Raw genomic sequence first — 9479 nt, forward strand, 5'->3', positions numbered from 1 at the left:
TGGTTTGGCAGGCAAGGAGTGTGTGTGGAAAGTTTCACATGGATAGGGGCAACGATGGCGGAGATATGAGTAGGGCAAAAGTGTGACGTGACGTGACATGACAGACAGACTTACTGACGGACGGACTGACGGACAGACAGGCGGTGGAGGTTTTGATAGTAAAGCCCTTTGCACACAGGCGCGTTTATCCGCACGGATAAAACGGACAATTTCATTTTTTTAAAAGAAAACAATGATTCTCTACGACCTCATGCACACCGGATCCGAATTAGCCGTGCGACGAGTGGCTGCGGCCGTGCGTTCTTTTCTCGATCGAACCCAGTTCGATTCGTGCGTCTTGTCGCATGCGGTAAAAAACTCATCACTCCTTTTATGACTCCTTTTGGGATCCGCAGCACCGATTCCTTACAGCATTGCACACCAAATCCAATGTGTTTTATTCATACAGCAAACGGAAGAAACGCAACTGTCCTGTGTGCAAAGGGCTTAACTGCGACCTGACGGTCGCAATTAATTGCTGAGAGTTTAGGTATGGGCCGCCTGGCCACCCGGTCCAGGTGCATTCCACATTAACCTCGCATCACCAGGATTTCTCTGAGGAAATGTTGTTGGGACCGTCAGGTCGCAGTTACTATCAAAACCTCCAACGGCTGTCTGTCAGTCTGTCCGCCACGTCACGTCCCGGCTGTCTGTCAGTCGATCCGTCACGTCACACTTTTGCCCTATCTCCGGCACCGTTGCCCCTATCCATGCCAAACTTTGCACACACATTCCTTGGCTGGCAAACCACATCCTCCACCCCTAAAGCACCACCATGAGGCTGCTTTTACTACTTGAACGCGACCCCGTTACAGCTAAACCCCGCATTCTCTGGCCCTACCTAAACAATACATTTGCCACGCACATCCCCCTACACCCAGGAGCAATGCCACTTACAGGCCAATTTGTGTCTACATCATGCGAACTGACGGTCGCTTATCTCCCAATTAGGGAGTCTTACTGGTGTCTACTGTGTATATCAGTGTTTCTCAAACTTTCTAATTTGAAGGTCTCCCCTTAACTCTGACAGTGTGACGGGCTGCATATGGTTCCATTTGTACACTGTCAGAGTTACAGACTTGTATGGGTCCATTTAGGCCCCCCCCCCCCCCCCACCCCCCACCACCAATGGAACCCACAGAGTCCCTGGAATCCCCTTTAAGAACCACTGGTGTGTATATATATTACCAGTAAGACTCCCTAATCGGGAGATAAGCGACCGTTGGTCGCTTATCTCCATAAATAGGCCAAAAAGTAGTTTGTGCAAAATCGTCCTGATGGTGGCGCTAGATGGGACAGATGCGTTGTGATTACATGACTGTAGAGATACTGTGTACTGGTGTGCATGATTTTAGGGCAAAATCTGTAGGAGCAGGGTGACTGTAGAGATACTGTGTAGTGGTTTGTGTGATTTTAGGGCAAATTCTGTAAGCTCTCCTGCTAAAAGTAGACACACCCACAGGCAGATCTTGATAGTGGACCCAGGTCTGTTTATTTAAGCATGGAGGCTCATCCTTCCTGGACTCCCTGGTGTGAAGGGGTGTGTGTGTGTGTGTGTGTGTGTGTGTGTGTGTGTGTGTGTGTGTGTGTGTGTGTGTGTGTGTGTGTGTGTGTGTGTGTGTGTGTGTGTGTGTGTGTGAGAGAGAGAGAGGACAGTGGCAACATTCCTTGCCACTTGGCAGGTCACACATTATGTTTGAGAGAGAGAGAGAGTGTGTGTGTGTGTGTGTGTGTGTGTGTGTGTGTGTGTGTGTGTGTGTGTGTGTGTGTGTGTGTGTGTGTGTGTGTGTGTGTGTGTGTGTGACACAGAGAGAGCAGCCCCGTTGGGGTGGTCATTTGGTCATTTTTGCACATTTGGTAATTTTTTACACCTGTCCCCGAAACTCCGGGGGTCCTTGGGGGTTGTAGTTTGGCAGGCAAGGAGTGTGTGTGCAAAATCTGGCATGGATCGGGGCAACGGTTGCAGAGATATGAGCAGGGCAAAAGTGTGACGTGTGACGTGTGACAGAGTGACGGAGGGAGTGACGGAGGGACAGCCGGTGGAGGTTTGGATAGTGTGCAAGTAACTGCGACCTACGGTCGCAACTAGAATGTGTGTGCATATGTGAACGTGTGTGCACACGTGCATGCGTGTGTCTGTGTGTTCATGTTTGATTGACAGTTCTAATGGATTTGCCTTTACATTAGTCTCCTGTGTAGAACCTGTACATGAAGAGTAAAGTACACAAAAGCGTGTTTGAAGATCCTTCTGGGAGTCGTTCACACGGTCATATACACATCTGCACCTACTCGTTCATGAATAATAGTTATGTACAGACAAAAAGACACAGCCATTTATCCGCATAATAAATTCTAAAGTTAAAAAGCTTGCACTCTCGGGACACATCATATCGTCGTTGTCGGGTGGAAACCTCGTATCTCCAAGTTTCAAATTTGTACGTTCTTTCGCAAAGTAAAGCCCTGCTTTATCATACAATCACACAAAGGTAGTGAAAACAGCAGATCTACAACGCGGTGCGAGGCGTTGTGTGCTTTTAGATCGGCTGTTTTCACTAGTTTAGATCGTTTTTAAAATGATGAATACAAAACGAACGGTTTTGGACATACAAGGTTACCCGACAACGACGATATATTAAAGGAATAAATCAGCGATTAATGTAGAGATTGAGATAAAAAACAAGTTCTTGTTAAACGCTCCTTCGAGACTCGAGAAACCCCCCCTTTATTATTTCCAGATTTTTTTTTTTCTTTTCTATTTTTAGATAAGTGAATTTGAGCAGTGGAGGGTCCCGGGGTCAAAGTGCACATATTTGCTCACAGTCTGGAATTCCAACATCACTTTTTCCATTACCCAGAGTGCAGTGGGAGGGGCCTCTGCCCAGAACGTTAGGCTTCTTTATCAGCAGATAGACGTACACTACACACACACACGCACGCACGCACACACACACACACACACACACACACACACACACACACACACACACACACACACACACACACACACACACACACACACACACACACACACACACACACAAACAAATTTCATTAAACACCCCCCCTCCCCCATTCCCCTGTGGGATATCCTGCCCAGAGCCAACAGTGTAGTATTTACTGCCCCTTATGGAACACATTACCTGTGGTGTTATCTGCTTGTTCACAGACCTGCAGCACACATATTTGTCCTGTTATTTTTAGGCCCATTTCCACTGGCTTTCCCTTCAAGCTGTTTGAATAGCAGAAGGAAAAGTGGCAGAGCCATGCTAGCCTTGGCAGAGACTGAGACACAGTCCCGGATAGAGACCGTGATAGGGCACAGACTTTGCCGTGCGGCGGTGTTGCGTGCCAATAGCCGATCTCCACGCTAGGTAAGCTCACAAGCTTGTGAGGTTGTAGATCGACTATAATGTCGGTGTATGCTAGAGTTCTCAACAGGCCTGAAAATGAAGGCTGGCCCTAACTGGGCCCTACTAGTAAGCATACATTTAATGCCCTATACACGGCCCGAAAACATCGGTGTGGTCGGGTTTGGGAAGAATTTGAGAACTCTATAACAGAGTAAAAGTAATAAAATAAATTAAAAAATATATATTTTTTCATTTAGTCAGAGGCCCTACCCGGCCTGACTAATTAGCATACATTTTAGGCCCTACCCTACCCTAAATGTCGGGTCGGGTTCGGGTATGGTCGGGTTCGGGCAGAATTTGAGAACTCTAGTGTATGCGACACTATTGTACGAGTAGGCCTATAAATTATACAGAGGGCAACCATTAGGGACAACTTTGTTTGTGGAACCATGTCCAAGGAGTTGCTTGAACATTGTACTTTTTTCACAGATGAATACATCGCTGCGGCTGCTGAAATATACAATAGGCCAGTGGTTCTCAACCCTTTCTGGGTCAGGCTCACTTGAAAATATTGAAAGCATTCATGGCCATCCCATCTGACCACACTTGACACACCATCTTTATTTTCCATTGCACCCTTTCTTTCTCTGCGCCTTGTTCATCCCAATTTACTGTATACTGTATTAAACAGTGCAGACATATTTAATAAGGTGTATATGTCGACTTATTTAGTTTGACATCGTTTTTCCGTATTTTCAGTTCAAAGTAGGGCACTTTTATTTTGATGAAAGCCAGTGGAAAGCCAGTGGAAATTAGCCTTTACTCCTCCTATTAAGGGCACCATTAATTTTCTCTCTCTTTTGTTTTGTCCTTTTTTTCCCTCTCCTCCTGTGCAAAAGCTATTATCTCTATAATCCCAAACTCTGCATGGCTTAAGTGTGCAGAGGCTAAATGTTGTTAACTTTATGATAAACATCGGTCAGTCACATTAAGAACATTCCAGCAGAGTCCTCTCAGTTTACATAGCTCCAACTGTACTTAGATTACAGGGATAGCAGTGCATAAAACATTTGTCAAGAGTGATAGGTCTAGTTTGGACTGTTTTCTGTGACAATAGATTGGGCTCTCTAACCCTAACCCTAACCCCCTCTCCCAATCTCTCAGCTTGTTGAGGTTTGGTACCCACCAGCCTATTACCCGGTTTATTACATGGGTGAAACAGGCTCTCCCTCGACCTCTCTCTCTCCCTCCTCCCCTCCTTTCATCCCCTTCGCTCTCTTACTTTCTCTCACTGATTAAGCCCAAGCCCTGGTTCATGCTGTACATCTTTGCCTGTGTTCAATGAACTCTCTCCCCCTCTCTCTCTCTCTCTCTCTCTCTCTCTCTCTCTCTCTCTCTCTCTCTCTCTCTCTCTCTCTCTCTCTCTCTCTCTCTCTCTCTCTCTCGCTGATCAAGATCCGATTTGACTTAGTTTAAATTCAACAGAAACCGTTGCCTTACAATGACAATTTTGTTGCTGCCGCTGACATCAGGCATGTCCATATTTGGGCATATTCTGGTCACCTGACCGCCACAAACAGACAAAACAGATAGACAGCAAGACACACAACTTGAACTTCATACAGTAGAAAACAACAACGCCAAAAAACAAGCCAATGTGCTCACACGCACACGCACACACACACGCACACACACACACACACACACACACACACACACACACACACACACACACACACACACACACACACACACACACACACACACACAGATTTCCTCTCATGCCAGACACAGCTGTGAGCACTTTGAATAACTCATTTTGGTGATAATCCCTCAGCTCTCTTCAGAAGGACTTCCAGTATAGCCACGTCCATCTGTCTTCCCATCCTTCTTATCTTATATCAATGATAATAATAATAGCACTGTGGGCTATCCTCCAGCCATTCAGGGCTTGTCCCTGGATTCCCCTGCTGCTTATCCTTCTGCTTCTGTATGTGCAGTTTGTGCACCCCAGCTGCAGCCTACTTTAGTCCAGGGGTCTTCAACGTTTTCAGGCCATGGACCCCTTTGTTGAGAGACAGATGAAGCAGGGACCCCCACAACCTTTTCGTAGATTCCATATAGTTTCATTGTTTGAGAGCACAATCATCAGTGTATTTTGGATTCATGTCAATTTGTGTTTTCAGATATTTAACCACTTGAACCATACTTAATAAACTTGACCTTTCACTCTGTACTTAGTCTGCTCTTTTCCCCCTGTACACCAAAGGTCTTTGACGAAAATAGCCGATCTACAAGCTCACAACGCCTCGCGCTGCTTGTAGATCTGCTATTTTTGGCAAAAGTTCTCCGAATATGGACGCTAGGGTTCAAATGGTTATTATAAAAAAGGAGAAAAAAAGTTTCTATCACACAAAGATTTGGCGGACCCCCTGTAGTAACTCTGAGGACCCCCTGGGGGTCCCGGACCCCCTGTTGAAGACCCCTGCTGCAGTCTACAGTGTCAGAGTACCATGGTGCCTCTTAGTGCTCATTCAGCGGTGCATTTGAACTGTATTCATACTCTGTGGTGGTCATTTGCCAGCTGGCAGGCACATTGTACAACACTTCACTGCAGATAATTTACCTTTGGTGGTAGTAATACATTCAATTATCCTGGGGAGCATTCCAGTGTGCAAACTTTATTTTTCTATTTTAACATATTCTTCTGTTCAGCACTTGGGAATGTATTGCTTGGATGTGCGTGCCTTTGTAAACACACTCTTTCACGAGTTTCACCAGCAATCACGTGTCCCAAGATTCGGCATGACTGGAAGGCATTCACGACCAATCCGGGCCTCCAAACCAGGTACACGGAGGAAGTCAGGAAGCGCTTTCGGCAGCTGGATAGGGGAGAGGAGCCCAGCCGTGAATATGGGAGATTCATCACAGCGAATGAGGAGGCGACCAGACTGTGCGTGCCAGTGCTGAACAGAGTAAGAGCACCACCACGGTCCAGACACCCGAAGGTTGTAGCAGCACGAGGCAGGATGGAGGAAGCACGACTCAACTTTGAGCGTGAACCAACAGAGGAGGGTCGCGAGACACTGAACGAAGCCAAACAGTCTCTCTTCAGCACCTACGACACCATCAAAGGGGAAGAAGTGATGGAAAGTGTGCGAAGAGTGCAGGCAGCGCAAGGTGAAAGGCAATACGGGGAGGCCTGGAAGGTAATAAATGAGATGACAGGGCGGAAGAGGGCCAAGGAGGGCCAGGTGGAGGGACACAGCCCAGAGGAGAGGGTGGCAACATGGTTCGACCACTTCCAGAGGCTCCTGGGAACATCAGTGGAAGAGGGAGAGGAGGAAAATATACCGACAGTCCTCCAGGGCCTGAACATCGACGATGGACCCTTCACAATCAGCGAGCTCGCCAGGGCAAAATCCACCCTGAGAGAGGGAAAAAGTGCTGGGCCGGATGGCATACCCCCAGAGGTCTTGAAGAACTGCGACCTAGACAACCTCATCCTAGACTTTTGCAACAATGCTCTACAGCACAACAAGCAACCTGAAATATGGTCTCTGTCTAACATCATCCCGGTGCCTAAAGCTGGAGACCTCTCAAAGCCAGACAACTACAGAGGCATCAGCCTGACATGTATCACTGCTAAGGTCTTTAACCGAATGATACTGAACAGGATACGGCATGCCATCGACCCTCACCTGAGAGAGAACCAAAATGGTTTTCGAGAGGAGAGAACAACCGTAGCACAGATCCTGGCATTAAGGAGATTAATAGAGGAGGTGAAAAAGGACAACCTAGCAGCTGTACTGTGCTTCATTGACTTCAAAAAGGCTTTTGATTCTATCCACAGAAGCAAGATGGTGAAGATCCTTGAGGCCTACAATGTCCCTCCCAACATTCTCCGGGCTATCGAGACCATGTACGCAAAAGCAAGGGCCAAAGTGGTGACCCCAGATGGCAGCAGTGAGGTGTTTGACATCCGAGCTGGTGTAATGCAAGGAGACACCCTAGCCCCCTACCTCTTCATCATAGTTCTAGATTATGCGCTCAGGAAAGCCATAGGGGGACGAGAACAAGAGCTTGGCTTCACGCTAACACCAAGGAGGTCAAGGCGGCATCCCGCAGTAGTTCTGACAGACCTGGACTATGCGGACGACATCAGCCTGCTCTCCGACAGCATGGAACAAGCACAAGAACTCCTGAACAGGGTGGAGATAGAGTGTGCCAAAGTTGGTCTCAGGCTAAATGCTAAGAAAACTGAGGTTATCACCTATAACCTACCTGATCACTCACCTCTGACAACAACAGAAGGAGCTGTGTTGAAGGAAGTCAAGGACTTCAAGTACCTGGGCGCATGGGTCGACTCAACTGAGAAAGACCTTAAAGTAAGGAAGGCACTCGCTTGGAGGGCCCTGAACGGCATGAACAGTGTATGGAACTCTAACCTCCCCCGCCAAATCAAACTTAGCTTCTTCTTTGCAACGGTGGAGTCTGTTCTCCTCTATGGCAGTGAATGCTGGACCCTGAAGCCAACCCTGCAGAAGTCTCTAGACGGGTGCTACACTAGAATGTTGCGTGCAGTACTCAACATCAACAGGAGTGCACATGTTACAAACAGGAGCCTGTATGAGGGAATACCAAAGGTAAGCGAGAAAATTGCCACCAGAAGAATGAGACTAGCAGGACACTGCCAAAGACACCAGGAGCTTCCAGCCAGCAAATTGGTACTGTGGGAGCCAACACATGGGCACCGGTCGCGAGGACGTCCCACAAAAACATACGTGGACGTACTCAAGGAAGACGTAGGGACACAGAACACCAATGAGCTGGCCAGATGTATGGAGAACCGAGATGACTGGAAACAACGATGGAGGGCTCGTCTGAGGACGACCTAGATAGATAGACGTGTCCGTGAAAGTTTAATAGACACCATCTTATCCAGTTTGCCTATGGTTAACTATATACGGTTATGCCTATATGGTTAACTATATGTTAACCATATGTTGCATGTTCGTTGTTATGGCTCTATAGGAATTAGGCCTGGACCTCTGTAATCAGCCAGCCGGCAACATAAGCCTGCGAAAAGCTCCATTTCAGCCTTTTTGTCTCAGCCATCCTACTGGTACCTGTTTGCTGTATCTGTAGGCTGTGTGCTGTGTTCCTTATGCTGTGTACTTAAAGTATAAGCTAGTGTAAAGTTTAAGCTTCTGGTAGGGGTGTGCTGTCATTTGTTTTGTTCCCATTTTTATCCTGTTTTAGTGTTGGTTAGGGAGACTAGAATGGTGTCTCCGTTTTACCATGGTAGATTATTTTTCTTCAAGATCTCTTTTATGAGGAAGCCCTGTTCAGGGTACCAGAGGGACAAAGTTGCAACGTACACAACATAAAACATTAACACATCGGCTGCCCACGTGGTGTCTACAAGCCAATCTCTTTGATGTCGCTGGAGGCCCACGACGCGTTTGACGCGTTGTACAGTAAACTATACTGTACTGTAGCTACTGCACTTGGCTGCCGCGGTGATGAAACAAACTCCATTTCCCAACATGCAGCGCGCAATTACGTCACCCGGACGCGCTGTGTGTCTCGTTGACTTCCTGTCTAACGGCTGCACAAAAACGTGGTTTTCTCCTAATCTAGCTTTTAAATCACTTTCATTTCAAAACGGCAGCCTCTTCTACCTGCCATAACACAAACAATGTGGCTTAGAAATGATAAAAAACGGTCCTGACTGAAAGAAAAGATTTTCGCGAAATAAACAGGACATACTCCGATTACATTTACTCGGATTACTTTTCTCGCCAGTACTCTCGCCGGTAGGCAGAATGACGCGTTGCCATGGGCACCAGCAACACACACACGTCATACATCCGGGCACTCGATGTGTTAACAATCACATAAAAACATAAACAACTTAAGACCAGAAAGGTGCAATTCTGGGAAATTGCAAGTGTGGTTGTCTACAGTTGTGTATATTGTGATGTCACGTGAAGCTTGACCAATCCTGTCTGATTGTCCAATTAGAGAAGGGACAGAAAAGGTTTGTGCTGTGTGTGTAGATCAGGGGTAGGCAACCTTAGGCACGGG

The sequence above is a fragment of the Nannobrachium achirus genome (assembly GCF_963921795.1).
Source record: "Nannobrachium achirus genome assembly, chromosome: 13".
NCBI classification, from domain to species: Eukaryota; Metazoa; Chordata; class Actinopteri; order Myctophiformes; family Myctophidae; genus Nannobrachium; species Nannobrachium achirus.